This window comes from Vicugna pacos, chromosome 1 (genome assembly GCF_048564905.1).
Source record: "Vicugna pacos chromosome 1, VicPac4, whole genome shotgun sequence".
NCBI classification, from domain to species: domain Eukaryota; kingdom Metazoa; phylum Chordata; class Mammalia; order Artiodactyla; family Camelidae; genus Vicugna; species Vicugna pacos.
This window is the reverse complement of record NC_132987.1, coordinates 31,840,705-31,866,433: the sequence shown is the minus strand read 5'-3', so window position 1 is coordinate 31,866,433 and position 25,729 is coordinate 31,840,705. Positions and strand designations below refer to the sequence as shown.

Genomic DNA, 25,729 nt, shown 5'->3' with positions numbered 1-25,729 from the left:
TGAGTCAGAACCTGAGCTCCTTGCTCACTAGAGTGAGAAGTAAGAGAAAGCTTTTGTTTTGAGTTTGCAGAGTGGAAGGTCACTGGGGATAGAAGGCCTGCCTCTGTGTGTCGGATTTGCAGAGCTGGTCTCAGGCAGGGTGGCCGTGTAATAGGGATGACTCAACAACAATGTATTTAGCAGAAAGATAAACATATTTAATGCTGAACAAACAGCTGAAGCCACAGTGGCTCCCAGCCTGCACCGGCACACCCTGTCCTTGACCACTTTGAACCAAACTTCATTCTAAGACACCAGGTCATGCCTTTCACTGGGGCCTGCGCACGGCCCTGGCCAGTTTGCTCATCAGCCTTTTCAGCCTGACATGGCGTTTCCTACACAGGAAGACGAATGCCTTCCCAGGGGAGCGGAGCTGAGCTAATCCTGTTGGCACCAGCCATGTGATGAGAACCAGGGAGCACGGAGAGCCCAAGTTCAACTGAGTGAAAAGTCACAGACGCGGTCGGATTTCACCTACAAAGCAGGTCAGACAAATACCCGGGATGCCAGGTCCCTTGACGTTGTCAAGGGGTTGCAGGCTGCAGGCTCTCTTGCCCCACTAGTACCTGCCGGTGACATGTCCTTCAGAAGAATCAAATCCTTGTCTTAAACTCGTGTTGAGTCTACGTGTTCTTATTTTGTTTCTCACCAGCAAACACTGTCTGAATTGGTCGAGGACAGGATTTGGAACGAGACAGCAAGGGTTAGGGTCTTAGCTTCCTTGCTTGATTGGCTTACGTAAACCATTTCAAATAGTCCTTAGTCTCTTTGTTTGGAAGATGGCGATGTTTTTACCACTGGAGTCTACCCATCAGGGGGAGAATTGGGCTTATAAGGAAAATATTTTTCTTTCTTGGGAAAGACTCAGAAATATCAGCTTATTACTCAGCAACTAAATCTGTGTAGGTAATTGTCTCTTTATGAAGCAAATGAGATATGAAAACTTCTTGGAAACATTTCTTCTTCTTTTCTTATTACACAAATGGAAATGGATGTCTGTGCTAACATCTCTGAAAGTTCAGACACCATTATTTAAATCGCTGCCCCAAAGTAGTCTCTCTCTTTGGACATCCCCAGTGTTGCACCAGTGCCCCTGCCTTTCACATCCGGTTTCATTCAGATGTTCGTTCAATCAACAGGATTTAGGAAGTGCCTGCTGCACTGGGTGCTGGGGATATTGTGGGGAATCAAACATGTTCGTAAACAATGACGAGGTTACAGAAAATCAACTGAATCCAAGATGCTCCTGGTCTCTATTCGGTCATCAAGTAAGGTGAGCACAGAACACTGCGGTGGCTTGGCTGCGTGGAAGTCACTGAGGCCTTGCTAAGAGCAGTTAAGGTGGAGCGGAGGTTGAGTCTCCTCCCCTACCTTCATTCCCTTCTTTAACACACATGTATGAAGAGCCTAATATTTGCCAGGCCCGGGGTTCATCTGTGAGTAAAACTGATACAAAGCTCCTGGACTTGGAGAGCTTTGAGCTGAGTGGGGAAGATGGAAGAAACAGGTCTGTAATTACGAAATGTGATGTGCTCTGGAGAAAATAAGTAGGGTCTGGGATGGGGACTGAGAGGGAAGATCTATTTTGTTGGTCAAGGAAGGAGTCCCTGAGGAGCACTCTTTAGGCATAAAAAGTACAAAGGAGCCAGTCAGGTGAAGAACAGGGGGAGAGGATTCTAGGCAGCTGGAACAGCATGTGCAAAGGCCCTGAAGCAGGACAGAACTTCGTCAGCTCCTGCAGTCAGAAGGAAGCCATTGTGGTGGGTGCCTAGTAAGGACAGAGGATGGGGCTGCAAGATGAAGTTGGCGGAGGGCAAACTGTGTTATTTATATGTTATTCAGAGTTTGATGAAAAGTCACTAACCTTTTTAGGTCAGATAATGACGACGCAGGTGACGTTTCAGAACACGTTCTCTGACCGTATGGTGGAGAATCAAGAGTGAGGGGAGAGCTGGAGAAAGCAAGAAGGTCTTTAGGAGGGGACTGCAGTATTCCAGGCAGGAGATAAGGTGGCTTGGAATAGGGTGGTGGCAGTAGAGACAGAGAGACATGGATGGATCAAAATCTATTTTGGGGTAGATCCCATAAGATTTGCAGATGGACTGGATGTGGCAAGTGAGGAAAGAGAGGAATCAAAGGCGATCCCCCAGATTACAGGCTGTTCACAGAGATGAGGGAGACTGAGGGACGAATAGGTTTGGGAGGAAGAGCCAGGGTCTATGGATAAGCAAAAAGGGGAGATGTTTGTGAGATACTGAGGGGGCATGTCGAGCAGAGATAATTGGATAATGACACAGTGAGCAACGTGGGCTGGAGGCCATCTATTTTTTAATTATCCACCTATTAATTGTATCTGATAGGAATGGATGAGACTACATAAGGGAAGTCTGCCCAGAGAAAAGAGAAGCGATCCTAAGAGCCAGCACAGGGGCAGAGAGAGGACACTGCAGGGCTCTGGGTCATTGGCAGCCAGAGGGGCAGGAAAGAAGCCAGAGGGGGCACGTTTCAGTATCAAAAATGGAAGAGTGCTTGGAGAAGGTGCCGTGCCCAGAGACTGGAATGCCCTGAGCATTCGAGTCAGAAGGGCACAAGACAGTGTCCACTGGATTTGGCCACATGACAGGGAGGTGAAAAGAGCAGTGTCAGTGTCCGTGGTGTGATGGGACCATGGCCAGGCTGGAGCAGATGGAAGAATGGGTGTGGGGAAGGGAAGGCGGTAAAGACACCTGGGTGGACTCCAGCTGGGAAATGACTGAAGCAGAGAAAGAGGGAGACAGTTGAAGGGGTGTTTAGGGTCCAAGGAGAGTTTTATTTTAAAGCTGAGAAAGGTAAGAGGAAGCCTGTGTACCATTGGGGGTGATCTAGATCGGGGAGTTATTGAGGATGTGGGCTAGAGGGGTGGGGGAGAGACTTGACAGAGTGATGGAGCAGGACAGCGCTCCTGGGGGTGGGAAGGACACTTGCGGCAAGATGGTGGGACTGGGAGCATGGGAAGACAGGGGAGCTCCTGTTCGATGAATTCTTTTCTCAATAAACTATCAAGCGAAAAAGAGGTGGGAAGTGAGGAAAGGGTGAGAAGGAGCAGTTCTGAGCCTGGGAGAGCCTATGCAAGATGCCCCAATGCCCCAGGCACTTTAGTTGATGGTAATTTTTCGCTCCCTGATTTGCCTGGCCCCTGACTGCGCAGGGAAGGGCTGGTGGAATGAGAAAGGACTCCAGTTCTTATGGGGAGGAGGCTGCAGCACAGAAAGCAGGGAGGAACTGCAGAAGAGCGGAGAGGCTGCAGCTGGAGACGCATGTCACCACAAAATACAACTAATTAATGCACATTAAATTTGTTACATATTTTTTAAATATCAGAGAAAAATCCCCCAAGTTGTTTCGCTATCTAACAGGAAATCATTGTACTGATGGCTATGGTGGGTTTTAATATGATTCTACTATTCAGGGACACTAGAGGGCAGCATTGTTAAGAAAAATAATCAACTGAATCAAATGCTTGTATATCATGGAAATGCATTTTGAAAGCATCCTAGACAGGGCATCAGTTCTGAGTTGGGAAAAGAATTTTAGGAAGATCACTGAGTGCAGTGCATTCACCTGCTTCTGGGAAAGGACACGTAGACAAACTGATTAAATCTGGCAACTCAGGAGTAAAGCTGCTTTTCCTGGGAGCCTTAGCACTAGGGATTCTCAACACTGACTACACATTAAAACATCTGGGGAGCTTTGAAAATACATTATCCAGGCTCCATGGATGTTCTACTACATCAGAATCCCTGGGGGGTGAGGCCGGGCATCAGTACTTTAAAAACCCATCCCAGATGATTCCAGTGTGCAGCCATGCTTTAGACCACTGGCTTGTCTATGCCACTGGTCCCAAAGTGTGGCTCCTGGGGACCTGTCAGAAATGCAAATCCTAGGGCCTTTACCCCAGATCTAACGAGTTACAAATTCTGGGCATGGGTGGGCCCGGCAGTCTGTGTTTTAAGCAGCTCTTTGAGCAATTCTGGTGCAGACTACAATGTGAGAGCACTGCTTTCTGTCATCCCCAAGTAAGCCATTTCAGTGAGTATCCACTTCCTCCTAATCCGAGTGCTTCATGCTAAAATTAAACCTTTCATTACTTGCTTTGGTACATATGCAGATAGTCACCATGACATGCATGCATGCACCTGCACGTGCGCACATACACACTTAAGTATGAATCAGTCACCTGAAGGATCTGAAAAAAATGCAGAGGTCCAGATCCGAGCCTGCTTCAGTGAGCCTGGGCCTTTGTATTACTTTCATTAGCTCTCAGATCCCAGTGTTTGAGAAACACTGTCTAAACTATAGGAAGCCTTGGTGAAATCTTTCCTGTGCACTCCTTTCCAGGTTGAAAGCATCATTATTTAACCCACAGGTAGCTCTCTCTCTCATTCCCCTGACCCTTGGCACACAGCTGGTCTCTGTAAAAGCTGCAAGTCAGCTTTGCTGCTGAGTGTCCCAGCCCCCCGTCTGTAAAATGAGGATGACACGGAGCCTGTGGAATTCTTTCAAAGCTTGACATGAGATGATGTGTGTAGACCAATTTCTGGATCTAAAAGAGTAACACAAACCAAGGAACAAGTAAGCAGGATGTGGCCCTGTGTTTCTTCTCAAATAGGCTCAGATTCTAACACTGTAGTATCCTCCCCCCCTCAAAAAAAAGTTGACCTTCTTTCAGTGATGTAGGGTATCTACATTTAAAACTACACATTTTAGGTAAAAAGCTTTATGAAACTATTTATTCTGTGTGAAAACATTGTTGATAACCATGTTTATGTTTTTAATTGGCCCCCTCATACAAAAAGTCGTTGCTCACGTTAAACCTTTCTCATGTGAAATGTTCTCTGTAACTTTGAAAGTTGTAAGCAGGTAGTTACACTGCCTGAACAATACACCATCAGGACTAAAGACACAAACATGCAGAACTTTGTGTTTTGATCAAATAAGATGTACTCAAATTAATCTGGCCATAGAGACACAAAATAATAAAAACAAAAGAAAGCTTAGAGATAATCCCGTGCAGTTTCCTCTTAATCTAGGTGAGGGAACAGTCTAGGAATTCACTGTTTTACGGTGTAATTTAAAGCCTGAATATTATTAACAATGATAAATATTTCAGATATGCTTACAAAATGAGGAGAGTGAATACACAGAATAATTGTACTATATAGTGGAACTATGTGGAATTTTGTTCTGTATTTTCCGAGAGTCCTGTAAATGTGGGACGTCATACTTTAATAATGTAACAAAGAGAAAAGAAAGATTCCTTAACAAAGCAGCACTTTAAAACGCGAATATGTTATGGGTTAATTCACAAATACTGGGTTTAACCAAACGCAATTTCCATTTCTGGAGGCCAAAAATGGTTGATCTTTCTCAAGGCGGGAGGACCGTGGTGGGGGCTGGGGCATCGGTAGACTGCAAGGGACTTGGTTTCATCAGAGGAATTGTAAACACTAATGAAAAACAGGCGTAGGTTCAGGCACAGTTTGCCCTCTAAACCAGCTGTGTGGTTGCTATGTACCTAACTTCAGTTGTTTATTTACTTATTTAACTTCAGAAACTTGGGGCGTTGGTTTATAATCGTGCCTCTTTGTGGCTTAAGGGCTTCCCCTCGGGTCTTTATCAGTCCTCTCTCATCTTGGCTGTGGAGGATCCTCTCTCAGTGCTCAGCTGAGCTTCTGGAGATGGAGGACTACGTGTTTTCACTGGAATGGAAACCCATACCCGTAAACAGGCGACCGCCACGTTTAGCCTTAAAGTGTTGCCGGCTGTCTGCGGAGAGCCTGGCTCCATTTGCCTCACAGAGCACACAGGAGACAAACGTGTTTGTTCCATCACTGTCACTCACTTGGACATGTCCTTCAACCTTGCTGATCTCAGTTTCTTCAACACAAACAGACTGATATTAATTGAGCACATAGGTCATCTTTAGAATGACAGTTTAGGTGGGTAATATTTTAATCCTTATTTTGTTGATGAGGGATCTGAGGCTCAGAAAGGTAGTCACTTGGGCAGGCTCTCCGCAGATCATCCGTAAGGCCACTTCTAGCTTTGAGGTTGTCTGATGCGCCATCCTGGAAGGTTTTGTTCACACTACATTGTGGGAGAAGGTGGGTTGGGGACAGAAAAATAACAGGGCGTTCACTTAATTGACCACATGGTGTATTTGTGAATGTGTGATGCCTTGCGGTTGTTCTGTTCACCCCTTTGCATTTCATACGCCAATGATTAGAGCTCGTGATGTGTATGCATGACTTTGGAAATGTGAGCAATCTTTTTGCTTCCTTGAAAAAAGATCTTGAATCTGATGACTCTCTGAAAAAAGAACCAAACAGGGGCTTGCGTCTGCATGTGACCTGTTGAAGCTTAGAGACAGAGTGGTCTTCACAAGACAGTTTACTAGGAATAAGCTCTCTGGATCTGGGCAATGGCCAAAATGATTCTGGATCAGAACACACCAGACTCAAGACACTAGAAAGGGATACAGAAACCAAGCTGAGTCAGCAAAACCTCTCCTATCTGGAGAAATGAAACTTTGCCCCAAACTCTCCCCAGGATGGAGCTGTATGTCTCCAAGGACAGTGCACTGTCTTCACCCTGCACACAGAAAACCCCACATGCATAGGGTCCTCAACCTCTCTGCTCTGGTACACTGGTTTCCCTGATCAAAACAGTTTGAACTGAGCCTTTGAAACTGCCCAGATGTGAGTCTGAACCTTGTTCTGAAACATGCAAAAGGTTATTGAAATGAGATACTTTTAGCCTCACTTTTGCCTAAAGACCAAAGGCACTGAACAAAAAAAGTCATTGGTAAGTACCCCTAAATTTCAAAGTGAGATACTAGACCACCTGTGTAGGACTGGTAAAAACAGATTTGGTCGTCTTTAGCTCAGCCCCTACCTTGAAATAAAAAAGTGCGTGCAGGTGGGGGTTGAGAGACAATTTGGACTTGTCTGAGTCCTGTGGCATTTTCCAACCTTCCCCTGTGATGCCTCCCTCCCCTTCCATCTTTCACCTTGTCCTAAACTGAATAAAACTCCAGAACCTAAGAATCCCATTTGCAGAACTTGCAAATCAGAACAGCGCCCTGCAGTAAGGATCTGAACTGGCTGTGGTTTTCTTTTTCCTAATAGGCAGACACAGGCTGTCCTGGAGATTCCCCTCCTTCCCAGCTCAGTTCTCCCTATAGAGGAGGCAGCTACAGGACACTGTATACTTTTAATATTATTTCTTCCTTCACCAGACATGTGCTCTTTAATCCTAGTAAGAGAGTGAATGCTCCTTATACATTTAGATAAGAATGGCCAAGTGACTTGCTAAGGGCAATGACATCCCTTTCTTATCTTTCAGTACTTCTTTATCCTCATTATTTCTCTGTAATCCTCTTATCACTACATCCAGTCTTCCAGCTTCACACCTAGACTTGCTACTTCCTGCTGACACGTCAAGAAGTCATGCAGAATGTGGGTCAGAAAATTGCACCTCTTCCTTCAACATAATCTAAATGTGGTGCACACTATTTCCTACTCAAACCTGGTGATTCCGAACTATCAGTTTGTAATTCTTCTGTTTGGTTGACAGTAAATGGTGGAAAATAAAGAGATGGTTTCTGTCCTGGTGAAAGGGAGGCAGCATTCTCGAGGAGCAGAGAGTACAGTGCTCCACAGTCAAATTCTGTGGGAGTTGTGAACAGTGGAATGAATTCCAATTCATTTAAAAACATTCAAAATGAGAGTAAGCAAACCCATTGCCTTAAATTTTGTCTGGAGCAAGGCAACAAAAGTTCAAACCAACAAATCTAAGTGAACTGAAACTCCAGGGCTGTGCTAACTTCCTAGGTACCTGACACATCTTTATCCGTGAAGCTAAATGTTGTATCATCCGTGAATTGTTTCGTTTGCCATCCTGGGGTTTTCTTTGGCAATGGTACTGGTCAGTCTTTGAAAAAGAATTTTTAATAGTTTGAACATGGTATTCTCCTGATGTGGGATATCTCTCTGACATAAATTTAAAAAAACTGAAATTTGGAGAAAGATTCTCTTTCTTCTAAAATTTTTGAATTTTTCTCTTGTCAATTAAGCCTCATAAATTTTATCATAGAATATGGCTATCTTAGTTTATTTGGGCTGCTATAACAAATATACCATAGACATAACAAAAATACAAAAACACCATAGGTGGCTTAAACAGCAAGCATTCATTTCTCACAGTTCTGGAGCCTGGGATGTCTAAGATCAGGGTACTGGCAGGTTTGGTGTCTGGTGAGAGCTCTCTTCCTGGTTCATAGACAACCAACTCCCTGCTGTGTCATCATACGGTAGAAGGGGTGAGGGAGCTCTCTGGGGTCTCTTACAAGGGTGCTAATCTCTTTCATGAGGGCTCCACCCCCAGGAGCTAGTGACTTACCAAGGCCCCACCTCTTAACAGCATCACACTGGGGGTTAGGTTTCAACATACAGATTTTGCAGGGGACACAGACATTCAGTTCACCACTGCTACAGATGGCATGCCTATGAACATCTGAGTTGCAATAACCTGATTTTTTTTCCAATGTATGTACCAGGATGATCAACAAAATTTATGCAGAAATAAATAAGGAAATTAATCTGCTGTATAGATTTATTTGATAGAACTAATTTATTCTAATTTTAGAATAGCTAAGTGAAACCATTCTTATATACGAGGAACAATTGTGGTAGAAGGTAATTCTGGTACAGACAATAACACTGATCAGCAATACGTAGAAAGATATGATACAGGTTATAGATACTGCTCATTCAGCTATAATGTTGCAGATACAGTACTGTATATAAAATAGATAAACAACAAGTTCATACTGTATAGCACAGGGAACTATTCAATATCTTGTAGTAACTTATGGTGAAAAAGAATATGAAAATGAACATATGTGTATTCATGCATGACTGAAGCATTATGCTGTACACCAGAAATTGACACAACATTGTAAACTGATTATACGTCAATAAAAATATATATATACGTAAAAAATCTGAAGATTTGAGAATTACTAGCTTTTTGTTTCATGATCCTCTTGAGCTGTGGGTTGTAATTTTTCTCACTGAGAAACGAGGATGTTTCAAACTTCTTGGTGTATCAATTAGGTTTGGGTTTTTTTTTTTAAATGGAGTAAGTTACTGAAAACTCAATTGAAAGTCCTTAAATTGTAAAAGAGATTTATTGACTCTTGTCACTGGAAGTGCAAGCTTCAGAATTGGTTGTTCTGACAACTGAGTTGAGGATCAACTTTTTTCTAACCCTCTGCTCTGCTATCCCCAGGCTGGGTTGCCTTGTGGCGTTAGGGGGACTCTCAGTGGCACTCACGGCCACGTGCTCCCTTGTCCATACGCAGCAGGGCCCTTTTGCCTCAGTTTTCCAAGACTCCTGAGACTGAATCTGATTAGGCTGTTTCAGTAACATGAACCAGTGACTCTAGCTAAGGGAAAAAATGGACTGATTGGTTTAATGCAACCCAGAACCCACCTTTGGAACTGAAGTGGAGCAAAAGGCCTTCTTCTGGGGCAATGGCAGTCTGGTGGAAGTGTCAGCACCCATACAAAAATTTGAGTACCTGAGAAGGGATGTCTGCTGGGCAGACAACCAGCAATTTTCACTGTGCTCAGACAGGGTCTTGCTGGGCACAACAACAGGGGGCCCAGGAAGAGGGCTAACTCTATTGAGTGCTACTATGTGCTGGGCATTTTACCAACATTATTGCATTTGAGTCTTACTACAGCCCTGTGAGATGGTATTACTACATTTCCACTTCATATTTGAAGAAGTTGAGGCTCAAAGAGATTAACAACTTGATGAAGCCATGTTTGTACCTTTTCTTTAAAACCAGCCCCACCCATTAATTCCCATGCTCAGACAAAATGAAGCAGAATATCTTTTTCCTTTTCCCTTCATCCACATTTGTACATTTCATGTCCTCTCTTTTGATTCTATTTGAAGCAAGCATGTAGAGGTAAAATATCTCTGTCAACTGAGGAAATATATTAGGCAAAACACTCTCTTAAGAATAGTTTTCTAAATGTTCACTGAGATACTAAAAGATAAATTTAACCAAACTCCACTCATTCTACCTAATATTTCTGTATCTGTTATTGGTGGTGATTTCTATACAGGGGAGCATCTGTCATTGCATTGTAGATTATGTGACTCGAGCCTTGAATTTCTGATCTTTTACATCGTGTGAATGTCATCCTCACCGGCCGGCCAGACAGATGCGGAATCTTGACATGTAGCTTCTTATTCTGTTATCCTAACTGGAGCATTTTATTTATACAACTGTCTGTGTATCAGCTGCTGGGGACAGGCTTTTAACTTTAAAAGGAATTCTATCTTCTGGATGGAAGAATAAAGCAAGCCACTTGGCAGGGGAATGATAAGAGTAAAAAAATATTTATCCTAATGAGATTTTCTACTGTTAAATCCAGTTTCATGCTGTAACAGGAAGCACTCTTAATTGCTTCTTTAAAAGTGTAGAGCTGGCTATACTTCCTGGTTCTACCACGGGAGACGTCTGGAAGGAGATGCTGCCTTAATCTTGATGATATTAAACCCTCCACCGCTACAGCAGATGCAACTCACTGGCAGCCCCAAATCCACGCTGGCTCTGCAGTGGTATCTGTACTTGTCAGCTACCTGGTAATTAACCAAAAGGCAACTTTTAATCTTGACGTGGTGGAGTGGAATGATTTTCCCAGCTTTTCGACAGTGAACTACCTGGTAAAGAGAAGAGCTATTCATGCTGTTAATGTTTTTAAATGAGGCACCAGCTGCTCTTGATGTTAAAATGTAAGGCAGGCCCAGCGGTGGCTCAGCAACATTCACTACGAGGACCACTGCAAGGAGCTGGCCTGTCCTGGGGGAGGCCCACCTTCTTCTTCTTTTTTTTTTTTTTGTATCTATTTCACTGTTCCACGTGTGTCTAGAACCCTTCATCTTTCTTTGGGCCTTTCTTTCCCACTTCTGAGCTGCTCCCCCATCCCCCCTCCAAAGATGGCTGTTTTCCCTTATTTGCTCCATTAGAATTTTCTGCTGAGGAAAGAGGAAATTTTATCAAGGTGGGTCATGGTAAGATGGTGCTTCTCAAACATTTCCATCCTATGACCCACTAAAGTGACCACAAAAGCAAACGCTATTAGATGGCTTTGGCTCTGGCTTAGAAATGTATGCAAATCTCTAATCTACACCATAATAAAGCATTTGCTGTAGAACAATAATAACTTTCTTTCAGATCTTCTAGTAAAACTGCCATGGAAGGAAAAGGCCTCGTGTTCACTCGGTGGCTTGTCACACTCCCCTCACTTTCCCATAGCCACCTTGTCCACACACAGCTCCCTTCCGGTGCTTCAGGGTTAACGCATGCCTGGTTGTGAGGCAAAGAACAGCAAGAAGGGGTCAGCGCCTGAAAAGGTGGAATAAATTCTCCCTCTTGGGGACTGTTTTTTTTTTTGTTTTGTTTTTAATATGTATATATATTTTTCAGATTCTTTTCCATCACAGCTCAATACAAGAAACTGAATACAGTTTTCTGTGCTATACCATGGGTCTTTATTGTTTATCTATTTTGTATATAGTAGTGTGTATCTATTAATCCCAAACTGGACTGGTCTTTAATTAGACATAGAACCTAGTGTGACCTAATCCTTTTTGCCCTGAACTTTTGTGTATTTCCATGCCAGACTTTATGAGGCTCCCTCACATAAATACTAGAGTCTTCTGGAGTATTAATGACAACAGTTTACACTAATTTTGCATGTATCATGCACTTGGCCTTGTTCTAAACACTTTATATATAGCAACTCATTTAATTCTCATAACAATCTTATAGCACAGGTCTGCTGTTGTTAGTGTTACAATCTTGTTTTGCACACGAGGAAACTGAGGCACAAGGAAGGTGAGTGACTTACTCAAGGCTACCCAGCTAGTAGGAGTCCAGCTGGGATTTGAAAGCAAGCAGTCTGGCTTGTGTCTGCTTTTCACCACAGAGAGCACTGTAGCAAGTCAGAAATTGAAAGACTTGTATATAGCAAGGTGGACCCGGAAGCCCTGATGGAGCAAGACAGTTACATTAAAGGAATGAAATGGTATCCTTCGGGCACCACAGGAACCGTTTTCTGTTTCCTGAGGGTGTGCACTGTGTATAGGCGGCCGTCTGGTTGTGTGACCACCTACTGCTTCTCTGTGACTGGGCATCACTGTGGACAGTCTCTCTTTCCTGCTTGGCCTTCACTGCCTTGCAACTTTTACACATGAACCTTCTTCAATATAGGGAGTTGAAGGACAGAAAGACAATTGAGTGAACTGCTGTCTACAACACAGGGCAGGGAAAGGTAAGTGCTAACCAGAGGAACAGGCATCGGATTGTACTGGTGAAAGAGGGGTCTGCTAATCTCAGCACGACTTCCCAGGCTAAGGAAGCAACATGCAGTGTTTTCTAACAAAGCCGTACTTTTCAAAAATATTGATTATGCTTCCCAATCAATTAGAGAAAGATATACTGGTTAATATGTAAAATAAATACCTGTACTACCAAGCTAATACGTCATAAAATACATATCATGGCACCCAGATCTTGACTTCAATATACTAATCTCCTTTAAAAGGAACCAGGGTGCCTTAGAGAAGTGGCTGATTACAGGGCTGGAGAAAGCACATCTGAGCTTGGAATACCTTGGTGCTGGGAAGCAAAAAAGTCTTTAAAAAAAAAAAAAAGAAGAAGAAGGAGGAGACATGCCTAAAGGACACAGAAGACATGTCAAAGATGCTTCAAGTGGCCAGGTTGGGGATCATTGTAACAGCAAAATAAATGATAGTAATGAATCATAAATCATAGAATAAAATCAGAATCCATGAGTTCCAGGGGAACTGATGTAAATGATTGAATAAAATTATTCAATGATACAATAAATAAATTAAGGAGGGGAGAAGGGAAAGCTCTTCCTTACAGTAGAATGCCAGCTAAAAAATATAGGCAGTATGATGGAAGTGAAAATGACCATTTGGCAAACACCACAGTACTAGTTTCAGGCAAGAATCATTGAAGAGCGCTAAATTAAGTAGGCAAAAGTGTGATGAAAAACAAGATATTTGCATATTTTCAAAATGTCTCTCCCAAAGATACTCACATATCTACACACGTACCTAATATATACTAAAGGAAAAATAGTAACTTTATAATGGAGAAACCTGGTAGGTATCACCTTAACCAAGAGAGCAAAGTTAACATGGCATCAGTAATGGAAAAAAGAGGCAGTATGAACCTCCTGACATGATACAGCAAAAGGACACGTCATCATTTCTGTGGTACTCCTGCCAAAAATGTCTACCCTGAATTTAATCACTAATAAACATCTGGAAAACAACTGAGGGACATTATGCAATATAACTGGCTAATGGTCTTTTAAAGTGTCAAAATTATGAAAGACAAAGAAAGAGTGAGGAACTGATCCAGCTTAAAGGAGACCAAAGACACATCACAATGAATTGCATCATGTGATTTTGAGTTGGATTTGGACCAGAAAAGGATATTAGTGGGACAATTGGACAAACATGAATACAATTCATAGGTTACATAATATTACTGTGTCAATGTTAATTTCCATATTTTGATACTTACACAATAGTTAAGTAAGATGTTAACACCTGGGGGATTCTGGGTGATGGGTATAGAGGGATCTTCTGTACTATTTTAGCTACTTTTCAGTGTCTGAAATTGTGTCAGTGGTTAGTTTAAAAAAAAGAAAAACTAAAACATATACAGTGAATAGAAATTTAAAAATAATAAGGTATAAAATAAAGGGAAATTATGTTTTCTTCTTATTCTGCAGTGGGTTATCTGGCACAGCCTGTGTTGGATGCCACTGAGGGAAGGGGTCTGGCTCCGTATTGCTTGCTTAGGAAATAGTGGGTGGGTCTCTGGTGCTGGCATGTTTCTGGAGGATGTAGCGAGTGATGGGTTGGCTTCTGATCATGGAATCTTGGGTAGGAAAACTAGCACTGATTATGTATTTCTAAACTTCCAGGACTGTGCCAGGACTTGTCAGTAACATGGTTAATATTGACAACTCAATACCATTGGCATTTTTATCCCATTTGTGTGTATGTGTGTGGTTATTGTTTAAATCTTGAGCTTTGTCAAAGAAACAAATGCACAATGTTTTAAGAGTTGATGCCAAAAGGCTTGTTAAAAAAAAAAAAAACAGCAGTGTTTTGACTCTGCCTGCACCCCAGAGATGGTAACCACTTCCAACATATGCAGCTGTTTATGCTGATACTAATCTCTAGATTTCTCAATAATATGCATGCATTACTCTCTTGGCCCAGCTTTTTAAGACATTATCCATTGACCTTCTGTGCAGTGAGGGTTTTAGCTCCTGTTTATATACCCTTCTGTCTTCAGTATCTTCCCAATATATTCACATCTGTTTAAGGTTAAAATCATATTCTGTGTGCTCATTTCAATGACTGCATGCTTAGTGTCCACTGCTGAGCAGAGTAGTTTACAATGACTACATTTCCCTTCTTCAATAACTTTTCGTTTTCCTTTAGTTGACAATTGCTTCATTAACTCAGTTTTACTTGAAGCTAGAGTTAAATCTTCCTATACTTTGTGCATATGTTTTTTTCTCCGTGGTCAAGCTTGTGAGAAATTCAGTTCCTTTTTTTTTTTTTTTCCTGGCAACATCCCATCTAGGCCCCCATCCTCCCGCCACAACCTACGTTGGTGCTTTCTGTGCCTGCTGCGTGGCTGTCACCCCGGCACCTCTCCCTCTGTCATCCTGACAACTTCCTTCTCCCCTTGAATGAGTTGGATCCACTGCTTCCTTTTTGTGGCTTTATCCTCATTTTGGTGGAGCCTATTTTCCAGTAGCTTCTGAGGAATTGTGTTGGGGAGACAGTAAAATCAAAATGCTATGAGTTCGTCACCCTTAGTTGGCAGTTTGCCATCATCTTTTTGCTTAGAATTTTGAAGGCTTGCTCCATGGTCTTCTGGGTCTCAATTTTGCTGTTGAGAATTCATCCCTAAGTAGTCCTTACTCTCCATCCTTCATGCATGTACTCTATTAAGTCTCTGGAATATTTTAGGATGCTTTTCCTTACCTTTTCACTTGTGCAATTTCATTCTGATGAAATTATATTTTGTGTGGGTCTTTTTTCATTCATTATCCTCAATAATTTTGATCTGGAGACTCATGTTCTTTAAATCTGGATATTTTCTTGTATTGTTTTTTCTTTTCTTTTTTTTTTTTTTTGACAACTACCTCTCCTCCTCCATTTTTATCTGTCCTCTCTCTAGCAATCTTTCAGTTGAATAAATGATGGGCTTCCTAGACATAACCTCAATTTTCTTATCTTTTCATTCTTATTGTCCATATTTTCTCTTTTTTCTCTGCTTCCTGGAATATTTCCTCAATTTTAATGTCCAACATCTTTACTGACTTTTAAAAATTTTTAGCCAAAAAAATTTTTTTTCCCAGTGCATTTTTTTAATGTCTAAGTTTTCTTTTTCTAGTTCTATGTTGTTCTTGCTCTGTCTTTCATCCTGTTCCATTGATGCAATATCTTCTTTTATCTCACCAGGTATATTTATTGTAGTTTCTTTGAAAATTTTTATATCTCTCTGCATTATTATGTTATCTTTTCTTACTATTTACTCTCCTTTTTTCATATTAGAGGTGTTCTTTGAATGACAGCTGACTTGGGGGCTTCTGTTTACATTGAGAGTAAAGCACTACAATTGTGCTTGGACAACATTTGTCAACTAGTGCAATTCACTGTGGGAGCAACTGGGGCACTTGCCACTTTTTCCCATGGGATTTTCTTTCACAACAATGTCAAGATCTGTTAGATTTTTTTTTTTCTGGGATAATTAACTTTCTCCAGAGGAACATTCTATTATCTTCTGCCTGTGGAAAGTGTAACCTGGTTGTTGGTGACCTGGAGGTAAGTGAGGGGAGAGGTCTGGGGTCTCAAACTTTATAATTCTTTTTTTATTTTCCCAGCCTGGCCTTACCTTCGTCTGTGTCTAGAGCTTCTCAGCTGAATGTCTCCAGGTAATGTATCTCTTGCCTCTTTCATTGGAGGGGAAAGGTGGGACCCTGCCTGCAGACCTGGGGACATGGAGCTTTAATAGCTCTGTATAGTCTTTTGAACAACTGCCTTATATCTAGTTTCCACATCATCACTATCTTCTGTGACAATGGTGCCTCCAGCACCTTAACCATTCTGAGGTAGTGTGATACAAATTAACTTGCTTCTCACCTGTGGGCACTTTATTTTTTTAATTGTATTTTTTATTGAAGTATAGTTGATTTACAGTGTTTCAGGTATACAGCACAGTGATTCAGCTATGTGTGTGTGTGTGAGATACACATATACATACATATTCTTTCTCAGATTCTTTTTCATTATAGGTTATTACAAGGTATTGAATATAGTTTCCTGTGCTACACAGTAGGTCCTTGCTAATTTTACATGTGTAGTGTATATCTGTTAATCCCAAATTCCAAATTTATCCTTCCCCTGCTTCTCCCTTTGGTAACCATATGTTTGTTTTCCATGTTTATGAGTCTATTACTGTTTTGTCAATAAGTTCATTTGTATCAATTTTTAAGATTCCACATATAAGTGATATCATATGATATTTGTCTTTGTCTGACTTACTTCACTTAGTATGATCATCTCTAGGTCCATCAATGTTGCTGCAAATGGCATTATTTCATTCTTTTTTATGGCTGAGTAATATTCCATCACACACACACACACACACACACACACACACACACACACACACACACGACATCTTTATCCATTCATCTGTTGATGGACATTTAGGCTGTTTCCATGTCTTGGCTATTGTAAATAGTGCTACTATGAATACTGGGGTGCATGTATCTTTTTGAATTATAGTTTTCTCTGGATATATGCCCAGGAGTGGGATTGCTGGATTATAGATTATAAAATATAATCTATTTTTAGTTTTACAAGGAACCTCAATACTGTTCTCCATAATGGTCACACCAATTTATGTTCCCACCAGAGTGTAGGAGGGTTCCTTTTTCTCCACACCCTCTCTAACATTTATCATTTGTAGACTTTTTGGTGATGGCCATCCTGACCAGTGTGAGGTGATACCTCATTGTAGTTTTGATTTGCATTTCTCTAATAATTAGGGATGTTGAGCATCTTTTCATGTGCCTATTGGCCATCTGTACTGTGGGCACTTTAAATAAATCTTTCCTCAGTTCTGCTAAGTCATTTATAGTTTATTTACAACTCCTCCATCCCTTTGCTGCTTTCATATATATTGGTCCAGGTTTCCAGTTGTCTGCTCCTTTCATCAGAAAGGAAGTTTCTATTTCTGTGTCTGTGTGACATTTATTGGGTGGGTTTTCCTTTTTTTTTCAAAGAGAAAAGGGATTACTTGGTCATTCTAAATCAAGAGGTTTCTTCACTGTTTTCCCAATGAGGAAACTGAGCCTCAGAGATTAGATGCCTCTTGCTTCCATACCCACTCCCTATTTCCCCCAAACTGCTCTTCTTAATATTACTGATGATCTGTACAGTTAACACTGACAGGCAAGTCTCAGTTCTCATCTTACTTGACCCATCAGTAGCATTTGATACAGCTGATTACTTCCTCCTCCTAGAAGTGTTTTCTCTACCTGCTCCTTGGGCACCACACTTCTCTTCCTCCTTCCAATCTCTTAATATTGGAGAGCTCCAAGGTTTAGTCCTTGTCCTTTCTTTCTTTGTCGTTTTAAAAGTTTTCCTTCCTTCCTTCTTCCGTTCTTCCTTCCCTTCCTTCCTTCCCTGTGTGATTTTTACCAATTATCAATGCTTTAAATACCATTTACATGCAGACAACCTCCAAATTTGCATCTCCATCCAGTCCTGTCTCCTGAGTTTCTGACTCAGTGTGCAACTGCCTACTCAACAGCTCCACTTGAATGTCTCCTGGAGATCTCCAGCTCAAGACTAAACCCAGCCCCCCAATCTTCCTGCACAAAGCAGCTCCACCATGGTATTCCCTGTAACAGTACCCTATAACAGGGCAGCCCCATCCTTCTGGTGACTCAGGCCAAAAACCTTGGCATCATTCTTCATTCTTCTTTCTGTTACACCCACATCCAATCCATCAGGAACTTCTTCTGGCTCTACATTCAATAATTTCATATTAGAGGTGTTCTTTGAATGTTGAATGACCACTTCTTCACTTCTACAGCTAGCATCCTCATCTGAGCCACCACCATTTCTCACCTAGATTGCTACAATGATTTCTCAACACATCCCCCTGCTCCTACATTTGCCCCTTTAAATTGTAAGTCAAATCATGTCACTTCTTTTTCCAAAATTCATTCAGGGGGACGGCCCCAAAAGATCTGGCCTCTGAAATCTTTCTCAACTCATCTCCCTCCACCTGCCTCCTTCCTTACTCTCTGCAGCCACACTGCTGCCTTGATGTTCCCAGAACACAGCAGGCTGCTCCCGTCTCAGAGCCCCTGCACTGCTTCTACAGCCAGAAACACTATCCTTATCTCCCTCCCAGGCACTCACTTTACTCCTTCAAGTCCTCACCCTCTCAGTAACCCCTCCTGACCCCCGGCAACTCCATTCTCATCACTCTGTTCTAATTTTTCTTTCATCCATAACACTTATCACCTTCTAATATCCTATATAATTAAATCTTTAAAATTATTTTCTGTTTATTTCCTGTCTCTCCTGCTGGAACCAATGTGTCTCACGAGGATGGGGATCTTTTCTATTCTGTTCTCTTGTCTATCACATGCATCAAGAACAATGCCTAGTGTATAGCAGGCACTCAAAAATATTAGTTGATTATGAACAAATGAATGAGGCAGGTTATAGACCTGAGTATTTTTTTTACTGTACCATGTTCTTCTCTGGGCCATCCTGAGTGCGTAAGATGACATTTAAAATGCATTCTGTAGGTGTTTTGAGAAAGGGATTTTCAAGACTTGTACTGTGCTTGAGAAAGGAGTAGGGGAAACAGATGGGAGAAACAAAATTTCATCCTTCCTTCCCAAATTTTTCTTTTTGGTCTCCATAGCTCCCTTTTTTGTTTTCTGTTAAGTCTGTGTGAACTCTTATGTCATTTTGTTTTTTTCTCTTATTAGATGAAAGCACTCATTTCTAGGGCTAATTAGGTTCATTCCATCACCAAATATACTTTCAGTTTCCATGCTGGTGATACATTTTCATTTTTCCTCCAGGTAAAGGAGAATATTGATAATATTAAACTTTCTTTTCTTTTTCTTTCTACTGCTTCCCTGCACCCACATGTTCCATCCACTGGCCCTTAAACAACAACAATAACAAATGAATTTTCTTTGTATAAGTAAATTTTGAGTTGACTCCACTAGGGTTTCAGATAGTTATCTAAAAGTATCTCAGTTACTTATTAATTTGATATGATTGGCTTCATCAAAGCTAGTCACACCGGTCACCTTTTAGAATTTAAAATATGAATAAACATGACCTAACTTAAAAACGTGTTTAGAAAGGATGAATAAAGTTCCAACTGCAGAGGTTGCAGTTTTGTGGCTTAAACTCTTTTCTAGTGTTTGAACAGTGACAATTACTCCCTGATTAATAGAAGTGATACTTTCAAAAATCTTCAGGTGCCTGGGGAGGGTTTGTGGGGTATGAGGAATGTCTGTGTATAGGGTACACATTTTATACAGGTGGCTAGGGGCCTGATTTTGTAATTTGTGGAGACTTGAATCTTTAGCATACAAGGTTTTCCTAAGTTTCCAATTATATTGGACATAATAGTATTTCCTTATAAAGCAAACACATTTGTTTTCTGAAAGTAATGGAAGAGTGTTTTTTTTTATGTGTAATTTAAGTCAGATCGATTTAGAATTAGGTAACTAGTACACATAAGTAACTAGTGTGTGGAACAAGCATGACTCACGATAATGTAATTACAACCCAGCTTTATTTTTTAATTTCCCACTGGCCTGGGAACAATGAAAACTTGGCTTGGTGAAAACTTAGTCTGGTCCCACAGCTTTTCTACCCACTCTTGGGTAACACACAGTCCTGACATCCTTTTAAGTCATAAACACAGCCTCCACAGATCTCAGTCAAAACTCCAAACTCAAATTTCCTTCCCTTTCCTAGCTGGGACCTGCTTAGACTAAATGACTGCAGGAGGGGGTAGTGAAATGGGGTGTGGCTGGTTTCTCTATTCCTCTGCTTTCTGCTTCTCCTCTGAGCCCTTCCTTGTCCTACAGGCTCTGGGTGTCCAGCTCCAGCCCTCACCCTCCAGGAGGCTGCCCTCCTAGAGGACAGACCCCAGGTGACTGCACATAGGAAACAGTCATAGCTGCCCTGGCAGTTGCCCGCAGGGAGGGCCATTCTCCTAGCGGAACCACGGAAGTAGAGATCCAGCCCCCTTCTCCACCTTTAGACTTGCCAGACAGGAGCCATTCCCAAGCCGCTCAACTCCCAACTGTGGGGGGTCACGCAACTCTCCACTCCCACAAGAAGGGGAGTGAAGGGCCAGCCCTCTCACTGCACTGGGGTGGGAAGGTGCACACAGCATAGTTATCTCCAGATGTGTCCTTCTTACTAGGTCCTCTCACCTCCTCTCTTCCAATAATTTTATTCTAGAACTAAGTTGAGGGGGCTCCAGAGGCACAGAACTACAATTGAGGGAAAGCTCTGTCTTCACAGCAGAATGCCCATTCATAAATGGTGGGGAGTAGCTGTAATTACCACCCCCACCCCCACCCCCACCCCACCATAGTAACTGCTGCAGGCAGGGATCCGCAGTAAATGCCAAAACCACACTGTGGGGGGCCAGGCTATTTACGTGTTCTCGAAGAATCAAACCCCAGCTTATTTATTCATTACCAAGTCATAGATGTACCGTCACAGTGGAGAAAACTGACAGACATCAGCTTAACTGAGTGAGCAACCTTAACATGACCAGTAAGGGGACAGTGACCCTCCTGGACCCTCTGAGACACACACTGAGGACGATCCAAGGTCACCTGTGTAGTCTTCTTGCTAAAAATGCTTAATCCTAAATTAATTACGAGAAAACAATCAGCCAAACCCAGACTGAGAGACGTTCTCCAAAACAATAGGCTTGGATTTTTTTTTTAAGTCAGTGTCATTAGAGAGAAAAAAAAAAAAGTGGATGAAACATTTTAGACTAAAAGACATTAAGAAGCCATGGCAACTAAATGCAATAATAAATGCAATGTGGGATTCTTAATTAAATCATGGACTCAACTTCTCTCTCAAACAACAACAATGTCCTATAAAGCTCATTTTAGGAAATTTGAGGATGGCTTGTGTCTTAGATAACAGTGGGGTATCAGTGTTAAAGTTCCTGAGTGCGATGAATGTGTTACATTTGTGTGGAAGGATGCTGAGGCTGTCTCAGGACAGAGAAGAAAGTATTTATGGATAGGATGTCACAATGAGAGAGGGCAAAATAGAGCACAAACTGGTAAATCCAGGTGAAGAGAATTGGCTGTTTATTTTTCCAACTTTTTTTGGTAGGTTTTAACTTTCTCAAAGTAAAATATCGGGGAAGAAAGAGACATGCAACCTGCTCTGGCCCTTTTCCTTTGCAAGCATACAAATGGAGATTCATCTCTCTGAAATTTTGTTTCAATTGTGTGGATGCCTGGTTGAAACTTCAGTTATTACATCTTAATATGTGTATATACATATTCTAAAAGTGTAAACACATGTATCAATAACAACCTCAAAATACTTGTACTGGGCATTACAATTTAAAAAACATTTCCACTTATATTATCTCATGTTATCGTCACAACGATCTTGGAAATAGCTATTCAAGGTACTGTTTTATTCATTCCATTTTCCAAACAAACAAACAAAAAACTGAGCAGCAGAAAAGTCTGAGCAACGCAACCAAGTTCGCACACCTGAGACTGCACCCTCATCCTGATTGCAGATCCTGTACTTTTTTCGCTACACATATTAAACACCCAGGAGGGCTTTTTTTTTTTTTTAAATGAAGGTACTGGGGATTGTACCCAGGACTTCGTGCATGCTAAGCATGTGCTCTACCACTGAGCTACACCCTCCCCCAAGGGGGGCTTTAACATTTACTCTCTCATGACTTCATTCTTTTACAGGAAGGAAGAGGGGGACTTAAGGGTATGTCTGAGAACTCCGGGCGAGCAATGACACAGGTGGCTCTGCTCACCCCTGGAATCCTCCTGCTAGTAAACCCTGAGCGAGACGCTGCTTTGACAGGCAGCTAAAACCCACAGCCCCACCGGCCCGGGCTGGAGAGCTGGCTGATGCTAGTGTCTGCGCCCTACACCCATGTCACTGCACATCAGTCATTGCGGCACAGTGAGGAACTTACAGAGGTGACTTCCCCTGAGACTGAGTCGACATCCCCTCAGAATATGGAGGTGAACCTTGTCACAGCTCCAGCAGCCTTTCAGAGAGATGTCAGCTCACACAGATGGAAGCTCACGTGAGTCCCAAAGCCACAGCCCAGAATGCTAAGCAGCTCTCTTTCACCTGACAGCTGGGGTGAGCAGAAGCCACCTCTGCTTTCTCGCTCTCTCTTTCTTCTTAACTAAAAACAACAAGGACAAACAACAACAACAACAACAACAAGAAACCACCCTTTCTGAGCTGGGTGAGGACCACAAACTTGCGGTGAGGAGGAAGGACAGGCCCCCCAGACACGTGGCCCATGTTGTTTCTCCTTTTGGAGCTTACTAATGACAGCAGCTGTGTCCCAGCTGCCTTCACTGTTGACTGAAGATGTGAAGAAAAAGAAAGAAAGGAAAGAGAATAGAGGAACTAAGTGAACTGCAAACAGTATAAGCATCTTCTTCTCCAGAATCCTCCCTTCCAAACAGGGCTTTATGAAATGAGGTGGGGAATCTGTGACTTCCCAAGAAAGCACAAAATACAGCACCAAATAAACTACAGACTATTACTGGGAATACAGTTTCCTTTGAAGCTAACTCGTCACATATTTTCTGCAGCCTTGGCAATCTTAACTTCTCAGCATGCTCTAGTCAAGCTGTTCTCTCTTGGGAACCTGGTTGGAAGATGATCATTTGTTCACCAGGGTGCTGTTCCTGACAGATGCCTACCAGAGTGATCCAGGTTCCAAACTCTGGGGTCCTCTGTTAACTCCAGAAAAATTTTCCAGTGGCCCCTGAAGCTGACTCTGCAAATGTCAGCAACTAACTCTGTAACGTGCCTTTGCTGTGTTTCTTAAGATTATTCAGCTCTGCTTAAGGAAGTAAGAGAAACAAATAAGGAGGACAGATGAAACTGGGTAGAGCAACAGGTAGCTTGTGAGCCAGATAAACTTCACATAATGTGTGTGGTAAGACTAAGTGGGTGAGGAAGCTCTGAGTCATGGGAGCCACAGACAGAGCAGAAAATGTGTGTGCTGAGCACTGAGAGGAAAGGATGGAAAGATGTGAGGTTCATAATGCGTCCATATGTGAACGACACACCCAAGGCACACTAAATATAAGGGGGGCATATGAGAACACAAATAAGGTCTTAAATCAGCCACCCCTGGTGACCCCTTTCTGGCCTCAAAAATCCTCTGCACAAGAAATACAGAGTCCAGAGCTGCACCTCAGGCTAACTGGTGAACTACAGTCACCAGGTGGAGCTGTCCCTGAGTCTTCCCAACAGAGCACGTGAGCCGTCGACTCAGGCACCTCTGTCTGCTGAGCTTCCTTCCTCGGCCCTCAGCTCTGACGGTCATAGCCCCGCCACCACACAGAAGGCCACCGTGGTGGTGGTAGTGGCGGTGGTGGGGTCATGTGAACACTGCGTGCCCCAAGATTCAGGCAGTTGGTCCCTCGCCCTGCCTGTATTCTTCTATCTGAATTGTTCTAATTGCCTCTATCCTGCTCCCCTTGCTTTTCACTATTTCACTATTGATTTAATAAACCATGTGATTCACACATCTTAATCTGTGGTGTGAGACTTTCTGTTTCACGACCCCTAGGATTACCTGGTTGCGGACTTGGAGGCTACTACTGCCTCCAGGTCATTTCCCACGTGACAAACTTATGGTGGGACCATGCAAATAATAACGATAAAAATGAGAGCTCTAACTTTTTGCCTAATTACTATGTACTAGGCAACATTCTAACATTCTATATATAATCTCAAATATTCCTCATAATATCCCTATAGAGTAGATGCAGAGTAGATATTGTTACTTGCATTTTACAGATAGGGAAACTGAGGGGAAGAGAGGCTACATAACTTGCCTAAGATCACACAACTAGGAAGAAACAGAAAGATGATTTGAATTAGGGTCTGTCTGACTCCAGAGACATATCCTTCCCACTGCGGGGGGAAGCCAAGCTACCCCCCCATACCCTCTTGGACACCCTGTCTAGAATCCATCCCCCTTACTACCTGTCCCCCTCCCACCATCTAATGTAACTTTCTTACCAACTTATTGTCTGTATCCCCCACAAGAATGTAATTTCTGTAAGGGCAGGAAATTTGCCTAATTTATTAACTTCTACTTCTCCCAGTGCCTAGAAAAGTGCGTGGCACACAGTAGATATTCAAAGAATATCAACTGAATGAATGAATGAAGCCTATTATTGAGTTTTTTCTAGATACACTTTTGAAGACAAAATCACAGACTTTAAGATCGCCTTTTAACTGGATAGATTAACCCCAGCAAATCTATAATGACATAATTTTAAAGAGGATGGAGGATTTCAGAACAAAATTCCAAGCAGAAAAAAAAGGACTAGAAGAAAATTCCATGGCCAGCTCTGTACCTTGATTCCTGCATGGGCTCCCCACAGACCCTGGTTGACCCCTCAGCTTGGCCAGCTTCATTTGATTTTCATCACATTGTAATTTCAGGGTCTTAGACATCTCCTCTGCTTACCTCTGAGAAGAGGTCCACAGAAAGGGGAATTTTATATGTGTGTGATTATACGGGGCATTTTAGAAATGGAGCTTATGTTTGTTTCCCCTGCCATGAGTGAGGTGTTAACTCCTTTGGAAGCCACTTGATGTGTTACCCCCACTTTCAGATAGACACTGAGCCTTAGTGAGGACAGTACCTTGCCTAGGTACACAGTCTAATAGGTAGCAAAGCCAGGATTTTAAGCTGTGTCTATCTAATGCCCCCTAGTCTACTTGGCAGAAATATTGTCCTAATGAGGAAGCTCACAATGAATAGAAACATGAGATGTTCTGAAAAACCACATCAGAGACTGAAAGAATCCCAAGAGAAACCAGCCATCCCCCACAGTTCTTAGAATGGATGAAATTAATTTCTTTCTTTTTTTTTTTTTTTGGCATGACTTGTCGTTCTGTAAAGGATAAAACATCAGCTGGATACATCTCAAGTAGCAGTAAAACTTTGGATGAATTCACAATTAAAATGGAAATAAAACTGATTTAGTAAAATTGGAACACTTTTTTTTTTTTTTTTGGTGCCACGGGCTTGGCAGGGTTTGGCTCATCTTCTTGGATATGAAAATCATTTTCTCCAAATTAATTTCTTGAAAACTCAGCTGTCTCCCCAGTCTTTCAAGCCAGGAGGCTAAATTGATCTAAAGGACACCAGAGGCCCTCAGAGCATCCTGGCCAGGGT

At 42.1% G+C, this 25,729-nt stretch overlaps 1 protein-coding gene and 1 long non-coding RNA gene across 4 annotated transcripts in view; one reads left to right on the top strand and one right to left on the bottom strand.

Moving 5' to 3' along the window:
• Positions 1-25,729, bottom strand: part of KCNAB1 (potassium voltage-gated channel subfamily A regulatory beta subunit 1) — a 319,197-nt gene that overhangs the window by 21,805 nt on the left and 271,663 nt on the right. The gene's annotated exons all lie outside the window — the stretch shown is intronic.
• On the top strand, positions 285-24,055 carry LOC116281006 (uncharacterized). Its single transcript, XR_012072066.1, has 3 exons — positions 285-524; positions 16,104-16,154; positions 22,245-24,055. It is a non-coding gene; the product is annotated as an uncharacterized lncRNA (long non-coding RNA).